Source organism: Mobula hypostoma, chromosome 8, assembly GCF_963921235.1.
Source record: "Mobula hypostoma chromosome 8, sMobHyp1.1, whole genome shotgun sequence".
Lineage (NCBI taxonomy): Eukaryota > Metazoa > Chordata > Chondrichthyes > Myliobatiformes > Myliobatidae > Mobula > Mobula hypostoma.
In genome coordinates this window covers 64,788,170-64,804,038 of record NC_086104.1, presented here as the reverse complement: position 1 = coordinate 64,804,038, position 15,869 = coordinate 64,788,170, and positions in this window count along the sequence as shown.

Genomic DNA, 15,869 nt, shown 5'->3' with positions numbered 1-15,869 from the left:
CGTTTCAGGCCGAGACCCTTCGTGACGAAGGGTCTCGGCCTGAAACGTCGACTGCGCCTCTTCCTAGAGATGCTGCCTGGCCTGCTGCGTTCACCAGCAACTTTGATGTATGTTGCTTGAATTTCCAGCATCTGCAGAATTCCTGTTGTTTTGTACATTCTAAAGTTAGGCAAAGCCATACCACCATCCTTTTTTAATTTCTGCAATAAGGGTTTACTCAATCTAGGATTTTTATTGTTCCAATATAAGATAAGATTATAGAATCTATTCTGTCAAAGAACTTTTTAGGAACAAAGAAAGGAAATGCCTGAAATATATAAAAATTTCGGTAAAACTATCATTTTAATAACATTAATTCAACCTATTAATGATAATGTCATTGGCAACCATTTAGATAGCATTTGTTTGGTGTAGCCAATTAATGGAAAAAAATTATATGTACAGAGATCCTTAAAATTTTTAGTAATTTTAATACCAAGATAGGTAAAGTAATTTTTAGCAATACTAAAAGTTACTTGATGATTTGGATCCAAGTAATTATTAATGGGAAATAACTCACTTTTATGTAAATTTAATTTATACCCAGAAAAACTACTAAATTCAGAAAATATAGATAACATAGAAGGAATAGATTTCCTAGGATCTGAAATATAAACTAACAGGCCATCTGCATATAATGAAACCTTGTGTATTTTGTCCCCTCTCTTAATACCCTGAACAGTGTTAGAATCTCTAAGAGCAATAGCAAGGCCGTTAAATAATAAAGGGCTAAGAGGACAACCCTGCCGAGTACCACTATATAATCTAAAATAGGGAGATTTTTGATTATTAGTTATAACAGCAGCCATAGGAGAATGATAGATCAATTTAATCCAGGAAATAAATCCTGGGCCAAAATTAAATCTTTCCAAAACCTCAAATAAGTAAGACCACTCCACCCTATCAAAGGCTTTCTCTGCATCAGGAGAAACAACACATTCAGATTCTTTAGATGAAGAAGAGTGAATAATATTTAATAATCTTCAAATGTTAAAATGTGAATATCTATTTTTAATAAATCCAGTTTAGTTATTGAAAATAACGGTCGGTAAAATATTCTCAAGTCTATTAGCCAAGATCTTAGAGAGAATTTTAAAATCCACATTCAATAGAGAAATTGGTCTATAAGAGGCGCATTCAGATAAATCTTTATCTTTTTTAGGAATTAAAGAGATTGAAGCTTCATAGAAAGTTTTCGGGAGAGCCCCAGAGGATATAGAATCAGTGAAAATTTGACATAAATGAGGTATAAGCATATCAGTAAAAGTCTTATAAAATTCCACTGTATATCCATCCAGTCCCGGAGCCTTAGCTGATTGGAGAGAGGATATAGCCCTTGCTATTTCCTCTTGTTTAATAGGTGCATCTAATGTATTCATATCTTGAATACAGATTTTAGATATATTCAATTTTTGCAAAAAACTATTCTTAAAGATAATATTTGAAAATTCAGACTCAAAGATTAGAGTAGAAATCCATAAATATCTTATTAATTTACCTTTAATTTAATATCTACCTTTGCAGTTCTATCAGGTCTTCATATTTTCAGGATCTGTCTTCCAGCCGTATTTACTTTTTACTGAACAGCTAATAATTTGCCTGACTTGTCTCCATGTATACAAAATTGGCTTTTGGATTTAAGAAGTTGCTGTTCAATGGGAAAAGTCAAAAGCAAATCATGCTGTGCTTGGAGTTCCACCCTTTCCTTAAAGAGATCTTCACTAGGCATTACTGAATAAAGTTTCTCTATTTCCTTAATCCTATTAGTGATCAGCAAAAGTTCTGCCTTAGTTTTCCTTCTCGAACCTATGGAATATGAAATTATCTGTCCTCCAAGAAAAGATTTCATCGCATCCCAAATAACCAAATTTGACATTCTCTTAGTTGTATTTAATTCAAAAAAGAGAAATTTGCTCTTTAATAAAATTTACAAAAGTTGAGTCTTGTAACAATGAAACATTAAATCTCCACTGAAGTATCTGAATATTATCAGAGAGTTCCAAAGTTAGTTTCATAGGTGCATGATCTGACAATGCAATCACATCATACGCACATTCAACAACAGAGGACACCAATCGCGTATCCAACAAAAAATATTTATGGTATAGATGTGAAAAAAAAAATCTTTTTCTTTAGGATATTTAAATCTCCAAATGTTGACCAGACCATATTCTAATAAAAAATTAATACAAGTCGCAGCTTTATTAGGAAGCAACGGATTGGTGAATGATCTGTCAATCGATGGATTGAGACAACAGTTCAAGTCACCACCCATAATCAACTTATATTCATTTAAATTCAGCAATATAGAAAATAGCTTTTTAAAAAATTCAGGGCCATCTATATTAGGTACACACACACACACACACACACACACACACACACCAAAGCCACCTTTTGACCACATAACCAACCAGTAAGAATTAAATCAGTTACAGTATTAAAATGAACAAAGGGGATTTTAGAATTAATTAAAATAGATAACCCTCTTATTTTATTTACTGATAAAGAATGAAATAAGGGTCCCTTCCAAAATTTAGAAAAGCGATTTTCATCCTCCCTAAGGATATGAGTCTCCCGCGCAAAAATAACATCTGCATGAAGTGTTTTTAATTTCTTAAAAATCTTTCTGCACTTAATAGGTTGGTTCATACTGTTTAAATTCCAAGATATTGTATTAATGTTATTAAGATCCATATTTAAAGTTTAATTTTAAAATGTTATGAAGTAATCTAATGCGCAGGCACAGCCTAAATCGGAAGAAAGGGCGAAGCGTGACTCGATCAGAAAGAGAAGCGAAATGATTGACAAAGAAAAACCTCTCAGGACTGCCCAGTCAAAAAAAAACTAACCTCAGACTCACCCACCTCCCCCAAAGACCCAGAAACCGTCCAATAGGCGAACGGCATGCTAATCTAATAACCTTTAACCCCTGTCTCCAGCTGGCAGCTCATATTTACAAAGTAAAAGGTTGCCACCACCAAAAAGACATAACAAAGAATACATAAAGAAGTAAACAGATTCCAAATATTTTCATATTATGTCTAACAGTAGTTAAGACTGAATTAATGATGGCCATCTTAAATCCATTTAATATACACAGCCATGTATTCAAAAAGGATAAATCCAATCAACTAATAGACTACAACTAATATTTGTTACGAGAATACACATAAAATTAAGATGTTTGCTGGCCTGGGCTAGCATCAGTGGCATCAGCAGTTGGTCTGCCACCTGCCCTCAGGGGAAGGAGAGATAAGGAACAATGGAGCAGCGTCTGGAGATGTGTAATGAAGGGATGTGGGAGGAAGAGCTGTCTGGAGCGGCTCCCCCCTTTGAACCCTGAACTGTTTGAAGTGATGGACAGGCGATACCCCAGCAGGGGGATAAAAAGGGACAGGTTCGCTAAGACAGACACACACGCCACCCGAGGTAACGAGACTCTGGAAGCGGTGCGCTTCTCACGAGTGGGTGAGAAGTACCAGACAACGACCAGGGTGGAAAGGTACGATCAGCGGGAACCCGGTGTGTGTCCGCCCTTGCCTGGGTGCCGGGTTCACTGCAGAGGATCGACCGCATCTGGAGGAGGGGTCACAGTCGGTGACCTCAGGTGACATCACCAAGGACCCGCCCAAATGCTGTTTGTGAGCCATCTCGCTGGTCTGTGAGCCATCCCGCTGGTCTGTGAGTGAAGCTGTGCTGAATGATCAGTTGTTCCTATTCTGTCTCTCTTCCCCCACCTTGTCCATCGCCATGGAAACGATTACTGCAAACTGAACTACAAACTGGACTGAACTTTGAGTCATTTTGAAATTGGTCATTTACCCCTAGACAACGATAGAGCTTGATTGATGCTGTTATCTTAATTCTGTGCACATGTGTGGTTATCATTGTTGAATTGTTGCATTTATTATCCTTTCGATTACTGTGTTGCTTGTTTCTTTAATAAAACTTTCTTAGTTCTAGTACTCCAGACTCCAACTGAGTGATCCATTTCTGCTGGTTTGGCAACCCAGTTACGGGGTACGTAACATATTAAAGACTTACAAATCAAAGAAAAAATAAGTATATATGTGTTAAATTCAAAGCTACATTAGCTGTTAAAACAAACAACAACAGATCTAAGTGAATTAGCCAAATCTGTGTCTGAGCATTGATAAAGCGAAGAGTGGACTTTCATCAATGGCGTTACAAACCACTCTTAGCTAAGGATCAACTTTTCAAATTGCTTACGAAGCAGACTTAAACTGTTTTATAAATTTCCAACCATCTTCTGGAGAGTCAATCCATTTTAGACGAGCATTGGGTGGAGTAATCATCAGACGGGCCGGATAACGCAGCGATGGGCGACAGTTAATTTTAAAAAGTTCCATCACTTCCCGATATTTAATTCTTTCAGCATAAATCTCTGGGGTAAAATCTTCAACTATACAAATCTTAACTTTGTTATAAATTAGCTTATCCCTTTTCCTTGCATTTTGAAGAATAGCTTCTTTGGTTGTAAAATAATGCAGAGAATTACAGGACGTGGGTTTCGGCTGATGGTTTAGGATGCCGAATTTGGTGGGCTCTGTCCAATATCGGACAGGCTTCGAGAATATCACTAAAAAGTGAATATAACATGTTCAAAAAAGACTTTTTAATGGCTCACCGGTTTCCGTATTTTCACGCAAACCCAGTATACGTAGATTCATCCTACGATTTCTGCTTTCCAAATCAATTGTTTTCTTAATTCTTGATAATTCTGAAGTAGTCTCATTAATTTTCTTTTCCATAAAGGACATCTTCAAATCCTGCTCTTGAATCATTTGATTCATTAATTTGAATTCCCTTTCAATTCTATGAGTACTCTGCTTAAGCATCTGATATCGATCTTCCAGCTTCTTCAAAGATTCCTGAACAGCGGGAATGGTGTTTTTAAGTAATTCATTAGTTTTCATCAATTTATCCAGTTTGGTATCCACCGTACCGATATTCACATTAATGGCTTCTATTAAAGAGAGCATTCTTTCTGAAATAGAAACTTCCTCTGATTTCTCTGTTTGTCGAAGTTCAGGAAGAGTTTTGCCACTCCTTAATTTGGTTCCAGCCATTGTAATTAAATCGTAAATCCTTCAGCAAATATAATAAATCTTCAAACTTGAAACAGATCTAGCAGTGAAAAGTAAGTTATAAAAGATGGATCTATGACAAAAAATGTCTTACTCCATATGCTGCCAAATGGAGACCTTTGCCTTAAATATACCCCATGACTTGGCCTCCACAGCCGTCTGTGGCAACAAATTCTACAGATTCACCACTCTGGCTAAAGAAATTCCTCATCTCCATTCTAAAATGATGCTCCTCTATTCTGGTTTTAGATTCCCCAACCATAGGAAGCATCCTCTTCACATCCACTCTGTCGAGGCCTTTCAACATTAGATAGGTTTCAATGAGGTCACCCCTCATTCTTCTGAATTCCAGTGAGCTGAGGCCCAGGACCATCAAATGCTCCTCATTACCCGGAATCATTTTTGTGAACCTCATTTGAGCTCTCTCCAATGTCAGCACATCCTTTCTTAGATAAAGGGCCCAAAACTACTCACAATACTCCAAGTGAAGCCTCACCGGAGCTTTATAAAACCTCAATATTACATCCTTGTTTTTATATTCTAATCCTCTTGAAATGAATGTGAACATCGCATTTGCCTTCCTCACCATCAAACCTGCAAATTAACCTTTAGGGGATCCTGCATGAGGACTCAAAGCTCCTTTGCACCTCAGATATCTGAATTTTCTCTCCATTTAGAAAATAGTATGTTTTTATTTCTTCTACCAAAGTGCATGACCATACACTTCCCAACAGTGTATTCCATCTGATATGTCTTTGCCCATTCTTCTAATCTGTCTCAGTCCTTCTGTAGCTATGTGCTTCCTCAACACTACCTGCCCCTCCACCTTTCTTTGCATCATCCACAAGCCTGGCTACAAAGCCATAAATTCCAACATCCAAATCATTGATACATAATGTAAGAAGAATAGGTCTCAACACAGATCCCCGTGGAACACCACTAGTCACCAGCGGCCAATCAGAAAAAGCTCCCTTTATTTCCACTCTTTGCCTCCCGCCAATCAGCCAGTGCTCAATCCATGCTAGTATACTTCCTGTTACCATGACTCTTAACTTGTTGAACAACTTCATGTATGGCACTTTAGCAAAGGCCTTCTGAAAATTCAAGTACACAACATCCATTGATTCGCCTTGTCTATCCTGCTTGATATTTATTCAAATAATTCCAACATGTTTGTCAGGCAAGGTTTTCCCTTGAGGAAACTGCTTATTTTAACATGTGCCTTCAAGTACCCCCAAAACTACATCCTTAACAATTGACTCCAACAACTTCTCAGCCATTGAGGTCAGGCTAACTGGCTTATAATTTCCTTCTGTCTTTCTCCCTTCTTGGAGAGTGGAGTGACATTTGCACTTTTCTATACTTCTAGAACCATGCCAGAATCAATTGATTCTTGAAAGATCATTACTAATACCTCCACAATCTCTTCAGCCACCTCACAGAACCCTGGGGTATACACTATCTGGTCCAGGTGACTTATCTACCTTCAGACCTTTTTGCTTCCCAAGAACCTTCTCTTTAGTAATGGTAACTTTACACACTACTGCCCCTAGACGTTCTTGAACTTCCGGCATACTGCCAATGCCTTCCACAGTGAAAACTGATGCTAAATATTTATTCAGTTTTCCCGCCATTTCCTTATCCCCATTACTACCCCTGCAGTAGCAGGGTTAGGTATGGTTTTGTAGATCAAGGAAGTACAGCAGTGTTCTACACAGTGAGACTCATGAACATGTTCACCTTCACAGGAAAAAGGACACTCATTCATTTATGCACCAAGGGTCAAGAGAAGGTTGAGGGTAGCTGCACTGTTTCAGGATTGGAATGTATACCTGTCCAAGGAGGGAACATTCCACATCAGAGAGACCTCCAGGATTGTCTCATCTGAGACATGTCCATTTGCCAGAGATTGATTTGGAAACTGAGTTGTTGATAGGGACAAATGTGCTTTGATATTGGAGCCATTACAAGTGATTCACAGTGTCAATAATGGACTTATGTAATCAGAACAATGTTGGGTTGGACTCTGAATGGGCCACTGAAAGGAGACAATAGCCATGGGAGAGACTGTGCACAGCCAGGTCTGACAGTTAATGGGATCTCAGTTTTGAATTTTTTTTTTTTTAAGATTATGAGAAAACTCAGTCCTCTTTTATTGCATTTAGAAATGCATACATGCATTAAGAAATGATACAATGTTTCTCCGGAGTGAGGTCATGGAAAACAGGACAGACCAAAGACTAACACTGATAGAACTACATAATTATAACATATAGCTACAGCAGTGCAAAGCAATACCATAATTTGATAAAGACCATGGGCACAGTAAAAAAAAAGTCTCAAAGTCCCAAGTCGATCGACTCCCGAGTCCCCGATAGCGGGCGGTAAAAGGGAGAAACTCCCTGCCAATAAACCTCCAGGCACCATCAACTTGCCGATACCTTGGAAGCAGCCGACCCCAGCCGACACTGAGTCCATCCATCCGAAAACTCCGAGCTTCCGACCAGCCTCTCCGATACAGCCTCCCCAGCACCATCCTCTGCCGAGCGCCTTTGACCGCTCCCCGGCCGCTGAGACACGCAAAGCCGAGGATTTCAGGGCCTTCTGTTCCGGAGATTCCAGTTACCACACAGTAGCAGCGGCAACGAAGCGGACATTTCAGAAGGTTTCCAGATGTTCCACCGCGCTCTCACGTCTGTCTCCATCAAATCAAAATGGTGCATGGTCCCCTACTTGACAGATAACAGATATTCATCACCGAAGTGGCCGCACGCGCTGCCCTTGTGCCGCCATCTTCTCCCCCCTCCCGGGAGGATATTAGATTAGCTTTAACAGTGGCAGTTGAAGTAGGACTTCCTTGAATGCAGTCAAAAAGCACAGTTTGTCAAGAAAGGTCCCAGTTTCACCTATCACCTTGTACATCCTCCTGAGCTCCATCTTTCTCTGGCTTCTTTTCTTTCCATTTCTGAAGAAAGATCTAGGCCCAAAATGTCGACTGTTCTTTTTTCTATAGATGCTGCCTGGCCTGCTGAGTTCCTCCAGCATTTTGTGTGTGTTGCTTGGATTTCCAGCATGTGCACATTTTCTTCTGTCTACAGAAGAAAGAGATTGGCAGCAATGACACCATACCAACATCAGTTGCTCATGAATGGACAAGCCGGCTGGAAGAAGTCTGCCAGTTGGAAGATTTCAAGGTCATTAGATGTTTGAAGCTCCTGGCTTTTGAAGGAGTTACTGCTAGACAGTTAGCTCACTTTACAGATGCAACTGAAGTTGAATATGGAGCAGCAACCTATTTTTTGTTGCACGGTGCTTTTATCATGGGGAGATCTAAGGTATCTCTGTTGAAGTCAGTTATCATCTCTTATATAGAACTCGCTGCAGATCCTATCTTCTTCACCCTGAAAGAAAATGGCCTGTGAATCCTGATTACTCTGGAGAACTCCTACTAGATGATGTGGAAGTCAAGAGAAGTGTTACAATGAATGCAATGTAGATTGAAAAGGAGGTGGATGCAGTAGCACGTATTATCCATCACTTCTCATTGTGGACCCGTCTGAGAAGATAGTGGCCTGGATTCATAGATTTAAGAACCTGTTGTAGTTTCTTAGTCAGAAGAGAAAGCAATTGAGGTTTGCTATTGCTCAATCTGACTTGGATGAAGAACAACAAGGTTATTCTTTGGGGAGAGATATCGAGAAGGCCAAATGTCAGATTGGCTGAGGTTGTGTCTCAGTGGAGGAGCTCAGACTGAAACGGAGGTCATTGGGCTTCCAGGATGTCAGCAAATGAAAGATCAACCTTTGGACAGGGTCTGTCCAGATGAACCTCTGTTGACACATGTAGGAGTGGACTACTTTGGACCTTTTGAGGTGAAGAGAAGGTGTAGAGTGAAGAGGTATGGGATCATATTTACCTGTCTAGTTTTTCACTGAAGTGGTATCTTCTTCAGACACAGATTTGTTTGTTGTTGCATTTTGACGCTTTATAGCAAGACGAGGACAGGTTCACGAATTGCACTCTGATGATATGACAAACTTTGTTGGAGCTGAGTGTGAATTGTGAGAAGCCATTTAGAAGGAGAATCATTTATGGATCAGTGATGTCCTTCTTCAAAAAGGAATTAAGTGGATTTTAACCGCTGACTGGTTCACATCATGGAGGAAAAAGGGAGAGATTGATTAGGTGTATGTGAAAGGTCCTCAATTCCACCATGAAGGTACTCAATCTTGGACGTAGAATGTTTTCATACAGTCCTTTGTGAAGTATCAACGGTCATTCAATTACTAAGGCATTCACTGATCCCAACGATTTGGAAGCACGAACACCCAACAATCAGTTGCCTCTGAACACGTCACCATCTTTACCACCAGGATAGTTCCAAAAGACAGACTTTTATGCTAATTGTAGATGGAAACAGGTCCAATATATGTCAAACCTGTTTTGGAAATGGTGGGTCAAGAAGTACTTACCACAGTTACAGGAACATCAGCAATGGTCAGGTATAAAATGCATTTTCCTCCCAGGAGACATTATGCTTCTAGATAATGACACAGTGCCTCAAAACTCAAGGATCACGGGAAGAATCATTCAAGTTCTTCCCCAAACAGAAGAGCATATGTGCAGCAGGTGTGCATCAAGACCATGACCATCTGTCTGGACAGGCCTATGACCAAGATCTGTCTGAAGGAGGCAGAGGTTTGAGGAGCTACAGATTTAGAAGCTTCATGATTTACTGACTTGACAGACAGTGATGGTAAAAGTCACTCTGTACTGGGCTAAGTGCTGTAACCTCTGGCCTAGATGACTGTTGCATGACTTGACAGGAAGAAGAGAGAAGCAAGAGGATATTTGCATAAAGGTTAAGATGCTTATCATTGAAGATTTCATGTCTCCTATTTTATGTAGTATTTAGTTATAGTTGTTGTAGTGTAATAATTAGGAACTGGAATGTAGGAGCCATATATCTATTTTCTGTCTGTATTGTATTTTGTGTTACGCATTTATTATAAACTGGACTGGTCTAGAAACTGGTCTGGAAAGTGGCCAGAGCATGAGTGGGCCAGTGAAGGAGTGGAGTTTTGAGGCTTTTACTCGAGAGATTCTGGCAGGTTTGGCAGTTGGTCTGTGCAATCAAGTCAATCAAGATTTGAATAGATCAGCAGAAAGCCATTGATTAGACAATCAAGATTTGAATAGCTCAGACTCAGCAGAAAGCAGCTGATTGGGCAGTCGAGGTCAGGTGACCAAACATTTTGAAAAGCTCAAACAGATAAATAGAGGGATAGCTCAAGCGAAGCGGCCAGAGCGTGAGTGGGCCAGTGAAGGAGTGGAGCTTTGAGGCTTTGACGAGAAGAGGTGGAGGGCAAGCTAGCTCGCAGTTAGTTTTTACAATGTCTCCTGAGACGGTGATGTGCCTCTCATGTGAGATGTGGCAGTCTTGGGGGAACACCCCTCTCCCGCAGAGTCACATCTGCCAGAAGTGCATACGGCTGGGCGATCTGGAAGACCGTGTAAGGAATCTGGAGCAGCAGCTGGATGACCTTCGACTCATAAGGGAGAATGAGGTAGTCAGAGATGAGAGCTACAGGGAGGTAGTCACACCTAGGCTGTCGGAAGCAGGTCATTGGGTGACAGTCAGAGGGGGGGAAGCGAAGGTGAGCAGACAGGTAGTGCAAAGCACCCCTGTAGCCATTCCCCTGAATAATAAGTTTACTGTCCTGGATACTGTCAGTGGGGATGACCGACCAGGTGTGAGCCACGGTGGAGGGCCTCCGGCACTGAGTCTGACCCTGTGGAGCAGAAGGGTGGGACAGAGAAGAGGAGAGCTGTCATCATTGGAGACTCTATAGTCAGGGGAACAGACAGGAGATTTTGTGGACGTGAGAAGGACACCCGCATGGTTTGTTGCCTCCCGGGTGCCAGGGTCCGGGATGTCTCTGACCGGGTGCACGACATCCTGGTACGAGAGGGAAAGCACCCAGAAGTCGTGATACATGTTGGGACCAACGACATAGGCAGGAAGAAGGATGAGGTCCTGAAGTGTGAGTTTCGGGAATTAGACAGAAGGCTGAAGAACAGGACCTCAAAGGTGACGTTCTCAGGATTGCTGCCAGTGCTACGTGACAGAGATGGTAAGAATTGGAGGAGATGGTAGTTAAATGCGTGGCTGAGGAGTTGGTGCAGGGAGCAGCATTTTAGATTTTTAGATCATTGGGATCTCTTCTGGGGAAGGTGGGACCTGTGCAGATTGGATGGGTTGCACCTGAACTCGAGGGGGAGCAATATCCTTGCAGGTAGGTTTGCTAGCATGGTTCGGGAGGGTTTAAACTAATTTGCGAGGGGGATGGGACCCAGAGTGATAGAGCAGTGAAAGAAGTGCATGGAGTAAAGCCAGATCTAACATACAGAGAGGCTTTGAGGAAAGAGAAGCAGAATAAACAGTGTAAAGACATTAAGGTAGAAGGGCTGAAATATGTGTACCTCAATGCAAGAAGCATCAGGAACAAAGGTGATGAACTGAGAGCTTGGATACATACATGGAATTATGATGTAGTGGCCATTACAAAGACTTGGCTGGCACCAGGGCAGGAATGGATTCTCAATATTCCTGGATTTCAGTGCTTTAAAAGGGATAGAGAGGGCAGAAAATGGGGAGGAGGGGTGGCATTACTGGTCAGGGATACTATTACAGCTACAGAAAGGGTGGGTAATGTAGCAGGATCCTCTTTTGAGTCAATATGGGTTGAAGTCAGGAACAGGAAGGGAGCAGTTACTGTACTGGGGGTATTCTATAGGCCCCCTGGTAGCAGCAGAGATACAGAGGAGCAGATTGGGAGGCAGATTTTGGAAAGGTGCAAAACTAACAGGGTTGTTATCATGGGTGACTTTAACTTCCCTAATATTGATTGGCACCTAATCAGTTCCAAGGGTTTAGATGGGGCAGAATTTGTTAAGTGTGTCCAGGATGGATTCCTGTCACAGTATGTGGACAGGCCGACCGGGGGGATGCTATACTAGATCTAGTACTAGGTAATGAACCGGGTCAGGTCACAGATCTCTCAGTGGGTGAGCATCTGGGGGACAGTGACCACCGCTCCCTGGCCTTTATAATTATCATGGAAAAGGATAGAATCAAAGAGGACAGGAAAATTTTTAATTGGGGAAAGGCAAATTATGAGGCTATAAGGCTAGAACTTGTGGGTGTGAATTGGGATGATGTTTTGGCAGGGAAATGTACTATGGACATGTGGTCGATGTTTAGAGATCTCTTGCGGGATGTAAGGGATAAATTTGTCCCGGTGAGGAAGATAAAGAATGGTAGGGTGAAGGAACCATGGGTGACAAGTGAGGTGGAAAATCTAGTCAGGAGGAAGAAGGCAGCATACATGAGGTTTAGGAAGCAAGGATCAGCTGGGTCTATTGAGGAATATAGGGAAGCAAGAAAGGAGCTTAAGAAGGGGCTGAGAAGAGCAAGAAGGGGGCATGAGAAGGCCTTGGTGAGTAGGGTAAAGGAAAACCCCAAGGCATTCTTCAATTATGTGAATTCAAAAAGGAAGACAGGAGCGAAGGTAGGACCGATTCGAGATAAAGGTGGGAAGATGTGCCTGGAGGCTGTGGAAGTGAGCAAGGTCCTCAATGAATACTTCTCTTCGGTATTCACCAATGAGAGGGAACTTGATAATGGTGAGGACAATATGAGTGAGGTTGATGTTCTGGAGCATGCTGATATTAAGGGAGAGGAGGTGTTGGAGTTGTTAAAATACATTAGGACAGATAAGTCCCCGGGGCCTGATGGAATATTCCCCAGGCTGCTCCACGAGGCGAGAGAAGAGATTGCTGAGCCTCTGGCTAGGATCTTTATGTCCTCGTTGTCCACGGGAATGGTACCGGAGGATTGGAGGGAGGCAAATGTTGTTCCCTTGTTCAAAAAAGGTAGTAGGGATAGTCCGAGTAATCATAGACCAGTGAGCCTTATGTCTGTGGTGGGAAAGCTGTTGGAAAAGATTCTTAGAGATAGGATCTATAGGCATTTAGAGAATCATAGTCTGATCAGGGACAGTCAGCATGGCTTTGTGAAGGGCAGATCGTGTCTAATAAGCCTGACAGAGTTCTTTGAGGAGGTGACCAGGCATATAGATGAGGGTAGTGCAGTGGATGTGATCTATATGGATTTTAGTAAGGCATTTGACAAGGTTCCACACGGTAGGCTTATTCAGAAAGTTAGAAGGCATGGGATCTGGGGAAGTTTGGCCAGGTGGATTCAGAATTGGCTTGCCTCCAGAAGGCAGATGGTCGTGGTGGAGGGAGTACATTCAGATTGGAGGATTGTGACTAGTGGTGTCCCACAAGGATCTGTTCTGGGACCTCTACTTTTTGTGATTTTTATTAACGACTTGGATGTGGGGGTAGAAGGGTGGGTTAGCAAGTTTGCAGTCGACACAAAGGTTGGTGGTGTTGTAGATAGTGTGGAGGATTGTCAAAGACTGCAGAGAGACATTGATAGGATGCAGAAGTGGGCTGAGAAGTGGCAGATGGAGTTCAACCTGGAAAAGTGTGAAGTGATACACTTTGGAAGGACAAACTCCAAGGCAGAGTACAAAGTAAATGGCAGGATACTTGGTAGTGTGGAGGAGCAGAGGGATCTCGGGGTACATGTCCACAGATCCCTGAAAGTTGCCTCACAGGTGGATAGGCTAGTTAAGAAAGCTTATGGGGTGTTAGCTTTCATAAGTCGAGGGATAGAGTTTAAGAGTCACGATGTAATGATGCAGCTCTATAAAACTCTGGTTAGGCCACACGGAGTATTGTGTCCAGTTCTGGTCACCTCACTATAGGAAGGATGTGGAAGCATTGGAAAGGGTACAGAGGAGATTTACCAGGATGCTGCCTGGTTTAGAAAGTATGCAGTATGATCAGAGATTAAGGGAGCTAGGGCTTTACTCTTTGGAGAGAAGGAGGATGAGAGGAGACATGATAGATGTGTACAAGATAATAAGAGGAATAGATAGAGTGGATAGCCAGCGCCTCTTCCCCAGGGCACCACTGCTCAATACAAGAGGACATGGCTTTAAGGTAAGGGGTGGGAATTTCAAGGGGGATATTAGAGGAAGGTTTTTTACTCAGAGAGTGGTTAGTGCGTGGAATGCACTGCCTGAGTCAGTGGTGGAGGCAGATACACTAGTGAAGTTTAAGAGACTACTAGACAGGTATATGGAGGAATCCAAGATGGGGACTTATAGGGGAGGCAGGGTTTGAGGGTCGGCACAACATTGTGGGCCAAAGGGCCTGTACTGTGCTGTACTATTCTATGTTCTAAGAACACTGAGGCTGTCTCCAAGAAGTGTCAGAGCCGTCTCTATTTCCTGAGGAGACTAAGGTCCTTTAACATCTGCCGGACGATGCTGAGGATGTTCTACGAGTCTGTGGTGGCCAGTGCTATCATGTTTGCTGTTGTGTGCTGGGGCAGCAGGCTGAGGGTAGCAGACACCAACAGAATCAACAAACTCATTCGTAAGGCCAGTGATGTTGTGGGGTTGGAACTGGACTCTCTGACGGTGGTGTCTGAAAAGAGGATGCTGTCCAAGTTGCATGCCATCTTGGACAATGTCTCCCATCCACTACATAATGTACTGGGTGGGCACAGGAGTACATTCAGCCAGAGACTCATTCCACCGAGATGCAGCACAGAGCGTCATAGGAAGTCATTCCTGCCTGTGGCCACCAAACTTTACAACTCCTCCGTTGGAGAGTCAGACACCCTGAACCGATAGGCTGGTCCTGGACTTATTTCATAATTTACTGGCATAATTCACATATTACTATTTATAATTTCTATGACTATTACTATTTACTAATAGTAATATTACTATTACTATTTATTATTTATGGTGCAACTGTAACAAAAACCAATTTTCCCCAGGATCAATAAAGTATGACTATGACTATTATGGATTTCGGCAATTTGTCACGTGGGTTCGGGACTGGTAGAAGCAAGTTATAGTCGCATATTCATGCTTTGTCTTCGTTTAGTTAGCGGCAGCCAGAGACAGGGTAATATTTTTGTTGACCACTTAATTATGCTAATCTGATTACCAATTACTCTTATTTTGCTATATCACTAATTTAGTTTTTAAAAAAATCACTATAAGATCAATGGTCTTTATTGGTTTCCATAATACCATAAGATATAGGAGCAGAATTAGGCCATTTGGCACATCGAGTCTGCTCTACCATTTCATCATGGCTGATTCAATTTTCCTCTCAACCCCAATCTCCTGCCTTCTCCCTATATCCCTTCATGCCCTGACCAATCAAGAATCTATCAACCTCTGCCATAAATATACATAAAGGCTTGGCCTCCACAGTTGCCTGTGGCAAAGAATTCCACAGGTTCACCACTCTCTAACTAAAGAAATTCCTCCTCATCTCCATGCTAAAAGGATGCCTCTCTATTCTGAGGTTATGTCCTCTGGTCTTAGACTCCTCATCATAGGAAGCATCCTCTCCACACTCACTCTATCAAGGTCTTCCACCATCCGAAAGGTTTCAATGAGGTCACCCCTCAATCTTCTGAGTTCTAGTGAATACAGGCTCTTCATATGACAACCTATTCAATCTCGGAATCATTTTTGTGAACCTCCTTTAAATCCTCTCCAGTTTCAGCACATCCTTTCTAAGATAAGGGGCCCAGAACTGCTCACAATACTCCAAGTGAGT